At 37.3% G+C, this 11488-nt stretch overlaps 1 long non-coding RNA gene across 1 annotated transcript; it reads left to right on the forward strand.

The window, feature by feature from the left end:
- Window positions 1-44: 44 nt before the first annotated feature.
- Window positions 45-7315, forward strand: LOC118765217. The gene is made up of 3 exons (XR_005001084.1): window positions 45-54; window positions 3297-3298; window positions 7181-7315. It is a non-coding gene; the product is annotated as an uncharacterized LOC118765217 (long non-coding RNA).
- The last annotated feature ends 4173 nt before the right edge of the window (window positions 7316-11488 follow it).

An 11488-nucleotide genomic window follows, 5' to 3' on the forward strand; every position in this document is an offset into this window, starting at 1 on the left:
GCTGACCATTGCCTCTCTGCCTAGTACTATCCGCCGTCTTATTTCTGGAGTGCAGTCCCCATCTCGATTTATTTTGGAGCCAAAGAAGATGAAATCATCAACCACTTCGATCTCTTCATTATCGATCTTGATGCTGATGTTTGTTGTGGCTGCTGTTGATATGATCTTCGTTTTCTTAACATTGAGGTACAGCCCAAATTTCTCACTCTCTTCCTTGACCAGCAGGACAAGATCCTCCAGATCCTTACCACTCTCCGCCAGCAGGTTTGTATCATCTGCATAGCGAAGGTTATTAATATTTCTTCCTCCAATCCTCACTCCAAGGCTGCTATCCTCCAGGCCTGCATTCCTCATGACCTTTTCAGCGTACATGTTGAAGGCTGCTGGTGACAGGATGCAACGTTGCCGAGTGCCTTTTCCAATCTCAAACCAATCAGTGTCGCCATATGGTGTCCGTACTGTAGCCTCTTGGTTTTGATTGAGTGATCTAATAAGGTGTAAAGGTGTTCCCATTTCCTCCAGACATTTCCATAACTTGTCATGGTCAATGCTGTCAAAGGCTTTGGAGTAATCGATGAAGCACATGTACAGCTTCTTTTGGTATTCTCTTGCCTCTTCCATAATCCACCGTAGGTTGGCGATGTGACCGTGGCTGCCTCTTCCCTTTCTGAAACCAGCTTGCACCTCTGGCAATTCTCTCTCAATAGTTGTGTTCAGGCGCTTCTGGATGATTTTAAGGAGAATTTTGCTTACATGGGAGATCAGGGTGATGGTGCGGTAGTTTGCGCAGTCCTTGGTATCTCTTTTCTTTGGTATTGGGATGAAAGATGACCAGAAGCAGGGATGAAGTGCGGTGCCTGAATGCAATGTTCCAACAGGCCGCCAGGAAGGACAAAAGAGAAATACTGGAATGAGGAATGTGCAAAGGCAGAGGAGGCATACAGGAAAGGGAACATGAGAGAACTTTACCAACATGTAAAGAAGACCCGTACAGCATTCATGGCCAGACAAGCAACCATCCGAGGGTGAAATGGTGAAGAACTGCATGACCAAGAAGGGATCAGCAAAAGATGGAAAGAATACACTGAAAAGTTGTATGCAGGGAAGAACCTTGATGAACAGGCAGAAGAACTGGAACTGGAACTGGAGCCAGACATTCTGGAGGATGAGGTGGTATGGGCAATGAAACAGCTGGCCAACCGGAAAGCCCCAGGTACTGATGGTATTCCACTAGAATTACTCAAGCCGATACCAACAAAAACACTAACATCGCTTTGCCAACGAATATGGAGAACCTGTAAGTGGCCAAGAGAATGGAAGAGGTCAGTTTTCATCCCAATACCAAAGAAAAGAAATACCAAGGACTGCGTTTAATCTATTTACTATTTATTTAGTGGAAAAAATACTTAAAGTTACTTATATGTATTTCAGTCTTCATTGATATTATCAGTTAAGATTGAGTTTTAATTATTTATAGTGTTGGTTATAACTGAAACCAACAAAAAAGGCTTATGATGGGAGAAAAAATTCCTTAAAGAGAATTCCGTCTCTCTCCAACTTGAGAAATTCTGTGAATATATATACGATTTTTTTCTTTACCTTTCATCCTTTCGGGGTCGATAAAATAAGTACTAGTCGAGAACTGTGGAGATATAATCGACTTATCCCATTTTCTGAAATTGCTGACCTTGTGCTAAAATTTGAGAGTATTATTATTAGTAGTATAATAATAATAATATAATAATAATAATATATTAATAATAATAATAATAATAATAATAATAATAATAATAATAATAATAATAATAATAATAATGATAATAATAATATTAATAATAATAATAATAAGTTGGCCAATATCTCCACTGGCTAATAAGTCGGCATTACAATATCAAAACTGCCGACAAGTGGTATAATCACCACCCTGAGGCTGTAACTGAAGGAGAAAATGTAACCATTCTGTGGGACTTTCCAGTACATACAGACCGAACCATCAAGGCCAATAAACCAGATATTGTTGTGAAAGACCAAAACAATAAAGTTTGCTTATTGATCGACATGAGCATCCCCTGTGATCATAATATCTCAGCGAAAGAATTTGACAAGCTCAGAAAATATAAAGACCTACTCATTGAAATTGAGAAAATGTGGCATCTCAAGGCGGTTACAATACCAGTGATCGTAGGAGCACTAGGAATGATCAAGAAGGGAACCGAAAATTATATGAGAATGATCCCTGGCTTACCATCCCTGCAAGAAGTGCAAAAGATTGTCTTAACTGGTACATCACACGTATTGGAAAGAGCATTGTCGATGTGAGAACTGTTGCTGCTCATGTATTTTAATTTAACTTTAAAAAAAAAAAAAAAAATGAACGAACTACTGAGTTTGGTTTAATGGCCTACCAATATACACTATGAGTTTCTTTGCCCTAGGAGTCGGGAAGACACTCGGTAAGAAATGGAAGAAAATTGAAAGAAGAAAAAAAAAGTAATAACAATAATAATAATAATAATAATAATAATAATGATATTGATAATAATAATAATAATAATAATAATGATAATAATAATAATAATAATAATAATAATAATAATAATAATAATAATAATAATAATAATGTTTTCAAATTTTGGCACAAGGCCAGCAATTTCTGCGGAGGGGTTAAGTCGATTATACCGACCCCAGGATTCAACTGGTTCTTATTTTATCGACCCCGGAAAGATGAAAGGCAAAGTTGACCTCGGTGGCATTTGAACCCAGAATGTAAAGACGGACAAAATGCCGCTATGCATTTTGTCCGGTGCGGTAACGATTCTGCCAGCTCACCGCCTTAGGTAATAATAATGATACTACTACTACTACTACTACTACTACTACTACTACTAATAATAATAATAATAACAATAATGATAATAATAATAATAATGAACTTCCAACCTGTTGTCTCTTCAGGTCTCCGGGTGAGACTTGGAGCCAACTTGTACAAATATAACGCAAAAGTCAAACATATAATAATAATAATATAATAATAATAATAATAATATAATAATAATATAATAATAATAATAATAATAATAATAATAATAATTAGTTGTAGTAGTAGTAATAAGAGTAATATATTTTCTATGTATTCATTTGTATGTTTAAAAGCGTACATTCTTGTTTGAGTACTTGATGATTATCTCATGATTAATTATGAAAGTTGGTGGAATTTATGTTTCACCGAGGAGGACTAAGACCGAAACGTCAATGATATATTGACTATTTAGTTACAACATCTAATATGTAAAGAGATGTAGTTAAAAGAGGAAACAGGGTATTTCAGCCAATATTCTGTTGTTTCTTTTACTTTAATAATGGCAACTGAATGAATAAATGGTTCGGTTGAACACACAGTGATTATATATTTGAGACTTGGTAAATAGAAGAGTAGTGAAGTAATGATTACCAAACACGTAAATATGGAAGCACTCCGTCGGTTACGACGATGAGGGTTCCGGTTGATCCGAATCAACGGAACAGCCTGCTCGTGAAATTAACGTGTAAGTGGCTGAGCACTCCACAGACACGTGTACCCTTAACGTAGTTCTCGGGGATATTCAGCGTGACACAGAGAGGGACAAGCTGGCCCCTTGAAATACAGGTACAACAGAAACAGGAAGTAAGAGTGAGAGAAAGTTGTGGTGAAAGAGTACAGCAGGGATCACCACCATCCCCTGCCGGAGTCTCGTGGAGCTTTTAGGTGTTTTCGCTCAATAAACACTCACAACGCCCGGTCTGGGAATCGAAACCGCGATCCTATGACCGCGAGTCCGCTGCCCTAACCACTGGGCCATTGCACCTCCCGTACATGTAAATATATGCCCGTTATGAACAAACATAATATATAGCTGATATATTCTCACATTGACTCACGCATGCATTCGTATATCTGGTATACTCCATCAATCGCACTGATACACACGGACAGTGGTAAACATACTGACACGCTCAAACATTAACATGCTAACATACTGACGCACCGATAGATCTCCATGCTGGCATACTGACACAGTCTCGCGCGGACACATTCAAAACTCTCTCACGATTACAAAAGTCTGCGTGCTGACATCCTCATACTGACAAATCCAAACACTGACACATAGCTTCACTTACAGACTCACATACTGACTGACTCACACTTTGACACACTGACACTCACATGCTGACAGAGCAGACCTACATTATTACACCCCACTGACACCCACTGATTCACTCACACACTGTCTTACTGACACACTGACTCACGGACACACTGATACATTGAAACACTGACTCAGGGACACACTGACTCAGGGACACACTGACTCAGTCACACTGACTCAGGGACACTATGACTCACTGACACACTGTCTCATTGACACACTGACTCAGTGACACACTGGCACATTGAAACACTGACTCAGGGACATACTGACTCACTGTCACACTGACTCAAGGACACTGTGACTCACTGACACACTGACTCACTGATTCGCTGGCTCAATGATACACTGATACACTCGCGCGCTGATATACACGCTGACCCATCCTCACGCTCTCTCACTTCTCAGGCTGACAGTCCCCTTCCTTCAGACATATATGATGCATTTTTCAGTTGACAAGCCCCTTTTGACAGTTACATTACTACCCTTCAAACGCTGACAAATTTCCAGCTGTCAATAAATATATTGCTACTTTTAATCAGATTCAACAACCACAAGCTGAAAAGACGATATTATCGATTGAATTTACCATCCAATATACCACTGGTACTTATATCGACCACATTGGGATAGAAGAATAAATCAGCAACTGTTTTGACCGAGTTAGCACAATCAAGCATTTCATTCCGGTTTCTGGTGGTGTGAATTTACGTGGCAGGTGACATCACAAGAATTTGAACTCATGGAGTAACAGAAAGAAATTATTTTAGTTGCACGGTGTACTTAGTGTGGGCTTTGGGTTTTACTATTTCCCTGGACTCAATCTTCCATTACAAACACATATATATGCATATATAGACATATACATGCATATATATGTCTCAGTATATATGCATATATGTATGTCTGTATGTATATATACGAAGGGATCTTGAAATGTTCCTGGTTTTGGCTAAAAGAAAATACAGGAAGATCAGTTAATTATGATTTTATTCAACATATTCCTCTCCCAGATTTACACATTTATTGCAGTGGTCCTTCAGTTTTTCTAAGCCCCGAAAAATGAAGGTTGGATCTTTCGCGAAACCTTTAAAGCCAGGAACTTCTCAACACCACCTCGTGTGAATGTATGTATATATATATATATATATATATATATATATATATATATATATATATATGTATGTATATAAACACACTATAACAGATCTCTATCTATCTATCTATCTATCTATCTATCTATCTATCTATCTATCTATCCATCTATCTGCCTGCCTACCTGTCTGTCTGCCTGTCTGCATGTATTTCTGCTTGCCTGTCTGCCTGTCTGTCGGTCTGTATGTCTATGAGCATAACCATATAAACATAAGCACCTTCACCAATTTGCGTCATGTCCATAGAAGCAGGCTGTTGGCATGGTGAATCCATCGATCGTAATTATTCAAATAATAGAAAGATTCCGCATGGAGCGATTCTACACGACCACAATTATTACGATGCATTTAGCTGCCAGGAATCCTTTCGCCTGAATGCAATATTGATGGAATGTTTATATCTGAATAATAAATCATTTCCGAAGACAAGCAGTTCTTGTGTCGGCTGCAGAGTTACCTCTCCCCGCTTATTTCCTCTCACAGTTTTACATCCTTACATCGACGAATCACTCCTTTCATTCTTTTGATGAATACTTTCAGAGATGTTACTGAGATTTTAGTCATATATTTTTGTAAATCTCTCCAGAGAAGCTGTGACAGTAATATATCACATGATTAACTCGTGGCTGTCGAAATGTATTTGACTGAGACAATGAGTAATCGGTAAGTAACCGAGAGATTGGTGGTTCGTGGTTCGTTTTATCTTACCGAGGAAAGTTGCATCTGTGGCACAAATACTGAATTCTAATATGACCTGTTTCACCTATCTGTAAAATGTACCGAAAGTTAGACACGATTTTGTCGTATAGTAAAATTCCTAGCCCTTAAAATCTGATGACTGTTTTGTCAGATGACTGTACTCACCTGTGTTACACCTGTAACATGAAGAAAATGAAGTTTTTGTAATTTGACCTCAGTCCAACACCTTCAACTTCTGAACTCTGCAAATCTGCACGATTCGCCTTGGTTGCAGGGACCGATTCTGATCGAAGCAGCTAGAGAGCCTCTTCGAAATAACAGCCAAATCTTCCTCAAATTACACGTTACTATCTTCATCAATGAACGCATTAGATAATTTTAGTCCCAATGGCATTTGATCGTAAATGCACTGGTAACCCGGGAGTAAAGGACCGTATTAAAATAACATTATCATCACCAACATTAACAGCAGCGTGAGTAGCAGCAACAATGATAATAACTTCTGACAGTCTGCTGAATGTGATGGGTGATGGGGGGTAAGTAGTTAGCTTCATCATGGAACATATTCTCTATAAATTTGGTATTTCATTAGACTACGAAGAATTTCGAAACGAACCACATTTATGACGTGACCTATTCCTTCTTCACCACCGTCCATGACTGTCATACATACTACATACATACACATACACGTGTGTGTCCGTCGTATATATATATATATATGTACTGTGTCCTTTAAATAATATATTATTTAAAGGACACAGTACATGTGTTTAAGCGCTACTAATAGTTTCAAATGTTGAGAAATACTCAAACGTATTCTTCGGGCGCAAACTGCATATCATAACAAACTAAAAAGAAATTGAATAATAGAAGAAGCGCGAACCCCCCTTCCCCCCCGAGAATGTAGCATATAGAAAAACACGGAAAATGGAAAACGGAAAACGAAAACACAAAACAAAATGTAAAAGATAAGAAATAAAAAGTAAAAAGGTAAAAAAGCAATCTTCCCTAATCCTTAAAAGATAAGGCTGCAAAGATATCAAGTTAGTCCGGATTAAGCGGAATTTTCCAATTCTTCAAAATATATTTATACATATGCTTGAAACCGATGAAAATTTCTGACCTACACTTCAGTAGAGAGTTAGGGATCTTAGATTTCGAACTGGATCTGCGCTCTTTCAGCTAAACAAAGCCTACATTTATTCGATCCATTCACATAAAGTATAGATTTCTCAATTACTTTCCATTTAATCACATGTGGTGTTTCGTTATTTTTCAAAGTCCACATGTAGCTAGCCAATTCAGTAACTTTACTTTTGTTTCTATGTTGGAAGGAGGCTATCTTACTGGCAAAGTGCTTTTTAAATTCACCATCACATAATCAAATAAGGTCTTCTTATCAGTTGTATTATTACTTAGGGTTGCAGTAACTTCTGCCTCGTATATGATAGATTTAATCATGCATCGTTGGCCAATTGGACAGGATCCTGGGTCGCGACAATTGCAAATGGATGTGTAATGATACTCTTCATATTGGGGGCAACAGCTATATGATAATTTCACAGAACACCTATCAAATATCTGTGAGTTGCTGGAAAGTGTTTGTTTAGGGAAGACAGGAATCTTTTACTTATGCCAGTTTTTATATTAAGGGAAAAGGGAGAGGCGAGCCAAATAATTTTCCTTGACCTATTAGGTTTCTTCTTCTTCTTATTCTGATTAATACTAGAAGGGTTATGTGTTGCTTTATCTTCGATGCCGCTAGATCTGTTATTAATATTTTGATTATTATTAGAGGAATTATATACTAATTTATCTTTGAAGCGAAGCCACTATTGGCTAGGTAATTGTTATAATAGGGTGCATCATTCTCAAAAAATTTCTTTAGAAGAGGAGAGGTTAGTCACTCTGTTACTAACATTAGCTATTAGGCTTTTGAATATTACAGGAGGGTGATAAAACTGTTTATGTCTATATGCGAGTTTCTCATTAGGCTAATGGAAAGATAACGAAATACCACATGTGATTAAATGAAAACTAATTGAGAAACCCATACCTTATGTGAATGGATCGAATAAATGTAGGCTTTGTTTAGCTGAAAAAACGAAGATACAGTTCAAATCTAAGATCCCTAACTCTCTACTGAAGTGTAGATCAGAAATTTTCAGTGTTTGTAAGCATATGTATAAATACATCTTCAAGAATTGGAAAATTCCGCCTATCCCTGACTAACTTGATATCTTTCCAGCCTTTTCTTTTAAGGTCTAAGGAGGATAGCTCTTTGACCTTTGACCTTTTAACTTTTAATTTTTTATTTTTTACATTTTAGTTATTGTGTTTTCGTTTTCCGTTTTTTTTTTATTTTCTGCGTTTTCTATGAGCAGCCTTCTCAGTTTTTTCGCGTTTCTTCTATTATTCAATTTTTTTTAGTTCGTTATGATATGTGGTTTGCGCCTGAAGAATATGTTTGAGTATTTGTCAGCATATAAAACTATTAGTAGCGCTTAAATACATGTATTGTGACCTTTAAATAAATATTTATCTCTCACCAGATGGAGTCCTTTTTGTTGAATTTTCAATCACGGAACAGCTCGTTATATAAATATATATATACATATATTTATTTTTTATTTTTTATTTTAATTTTATCTAGTTTCAGCTCACGAGCTGTGGCCATGCGGGGGCACCACCATTCGAAATATACGTATATAAATTTAAAATGAGGGTGAGAAATTAGATATTAATTTAATTAACATCGATTTCACACCAGTGGTCTAGCATATAAAAAAAACTGATATATATATATTATCCAAGAGCTCATTGTCCAAGAATACGTGTTTGAAAGGATTAATCGAAAGCGCTCACACACACTAGGAAGAAAACCGCTTCCAAAAAGGTTGGTGACTTTCTGATAAAAGATCATGTAACTTTTTTATTTAAAAACTATATTAAATAATTTTTGCAAAGACTTTCAAATATATATATATACATACGCACACACACACACCCATATACACAAAGGACACAAATGGGGTTTAAAATTTACGACAGCTGTTTTCGATAGAATTTTTTTGAGGTATTCATAGGTTACATCATAGCATAAAATCCCCCTCTTCAGGTTAAACTTTAAGCAGATATAAAAAGGTGACGAATCCAACCAACATATTGTCTACGATATTTATCCACTTCATTCAGAAAGCGAAACTGGGAAGGTGGTAGTTCGAACTTAGTTCAGATTTTTTCAAAATTCATCCTTTCCAGTAAGACGATGCTCTAGCTTCCATGGTATTTGATCCTGTTACTCACTACCCACCGTTTAGAAATAGCTGTGGATAGAAGTTCATAGTGTTAAGCGGATTCTTGACCTGGTTAACTCCATTCCCCGCAAAATGTACAAAGATAGATTTGTTTATTCTGCTGTCTGCTACGCTGCTCATGCGCACTGGATTCTTAACCTTTTATCGCCCGCTCCGCCGCTTACATCTGGCCAACATCTCCCATCATATTGAAAAAAAGAAAAAAAGAAAAAAAGAAAAAGAACAAGAATCTCAACGAAAAGACGAATACGTATTAATGAGAGAAAGCACTTTGTCGAAAAGAGAGAAGGAATGGAGAAAGAGAGAGAGAGAGAGAGAGAGAGAGAGAGAAAGAGAGAGCATGAGATAGAGACAGTAATAAATAGAGAGTAACAGATTGATAGATAGAGAGATAGAGGGCTAAAGAGAGGAAGAGAGAGAGACTAGAGAGAGGCTAGAGTGAGAGAGAGAGAGAAAGAAAGAGAGAGAGAGCATGAGATAGAGACAGTAATAAATAGAGAGTAACAGATTGATAGATAGAGAGATAGAGGGCTAAAGAGAGGAAGAGAGAGAGACTAGAGAGAGGCTAGAGTGAGAGAGAGAGAGAGAGAGAGAAAGAGAAAGAGAGAGAGAAGGTGAGAGAGATAAAGAGAGAGAGAAAGATCTATTACAATCGCTTTTTAAAACTGACAGTGTTTCTCTGTAAATCTGACCTCCTCTGAGTATATCCGCATGAATACATTTCAGAATGTACGTCTATGTATCGGTATGTCCCTGTGAATATGTCTACATGTACGACACATGAGCGCGAACTCACGAGTGTTTCAGTTTAAACCAAATTTTTGCCTGAGCAGTAGTGCGCGTGGCTGTTTGGGTGAGTGTGTGTGTTTGTATGTATGTGAGAATGTGTGTGAGTATCTGTTTGTGGGAGTGCGAAGAATTTGTGTGCGAGAAATTGTGCCTGTGTGTGTGTGAGGGTCTCCGTTTGTTTATGTGTCTGGTTGTGTCTGATTTTGTATGGCGGATTTCTCGCGAGTGACTGTGTGTATGAGTGTATGTGTAAGTGCGTGTGTATGAGACCAGGCGTAAATATATGCTTATGTATGCGTTTGTAGAAGTATTTGTATATTTAGGAGTGTTAGTGTGTATGTAAGAGTGTTTGTATGTATGTAGGAGTGTTTGTGTGTGTGTTTTCTGTGAATCATGATGCGTAAGTCAATGTGTGTGAGAGAAGAATTGTTTATGAGAAATTGATGAGTGACTAGGTCGAGAGAAACGTCGATAGAAATAAAAACAAACAAAAAACAGCAAAAACAAGGCAGAAATATAACAAAAGAGTAAATAAGGTTACAGTCTACAGAATCCATTATACCTGAGCAATGACTTGCAAACAATAGAAGGCTTTAGGTCTTTATTTTTGTCTCTGTTTCTAAATTCTGGAATAACCATTTTCTTGGCGCACTTTGCATCGAGCGTGAACTGGACTGTTAAATTACCAATTAATATCACAGCTGTAGAATCTTCGAGTTTCTAGAATCCTGTCATCATTCCCATTTCACCAAACTACAAAATATTTGGATTGATCTTACGAATTGTTCTAGAACCCCCCCCCCAAGCAAAGGCCTAAATGAAACAAGAAAAATATAGCCCCAGATATTTATTAAGCTATTCATTACCCATATCTGGAGACACTTTTATATCAGATCATTTGAACCAATATACAATGGAACTGTCAATTCATACGTAACAATTTCTCTTGGTGAATAGTTTCTAGAATATCGTAAAGTAATCAACAAACTTTCTAATCGGTTCATATATAACATGAAAACTGCCAGAATCTAACCGCGCACAACTACTCACCTTAGATGGAAACCTTCCAGCGGAAAAACCAGCAACACGGAACAGATTAATACAATTAACACATAAACACCTCTACCAGCCTCACCAACGGTCTAAGTTTGGTTGTACACACACCAAACATTGTCAGTAAGAGATAGATTAATGAGCACAGGATATACAGGAACACAAGCAGTGTATACATTACACGAGGGAGACACGCTTGCATTACAAATAAAATCCTTTTACAACCCGAACGAACTGCACTTAGCCGTCCTTACACTAGCTAGCTAACTACAAATCCTTTCCAGAT

The sequence above is a fragment of the Octopus sinensis genome, linkage group LG10 (assembly GCF_006345805.1).
Source record: "Octopus sinensis linkage group LG10, ASM634580v1, whole genome shotgun sequence".
Lineage (NCBI taxonomy): Eukaryota > Metazoa > Mollusca > Cephalopoda > Octopoda > Octopodidae > Octopus > Octopus sinensis.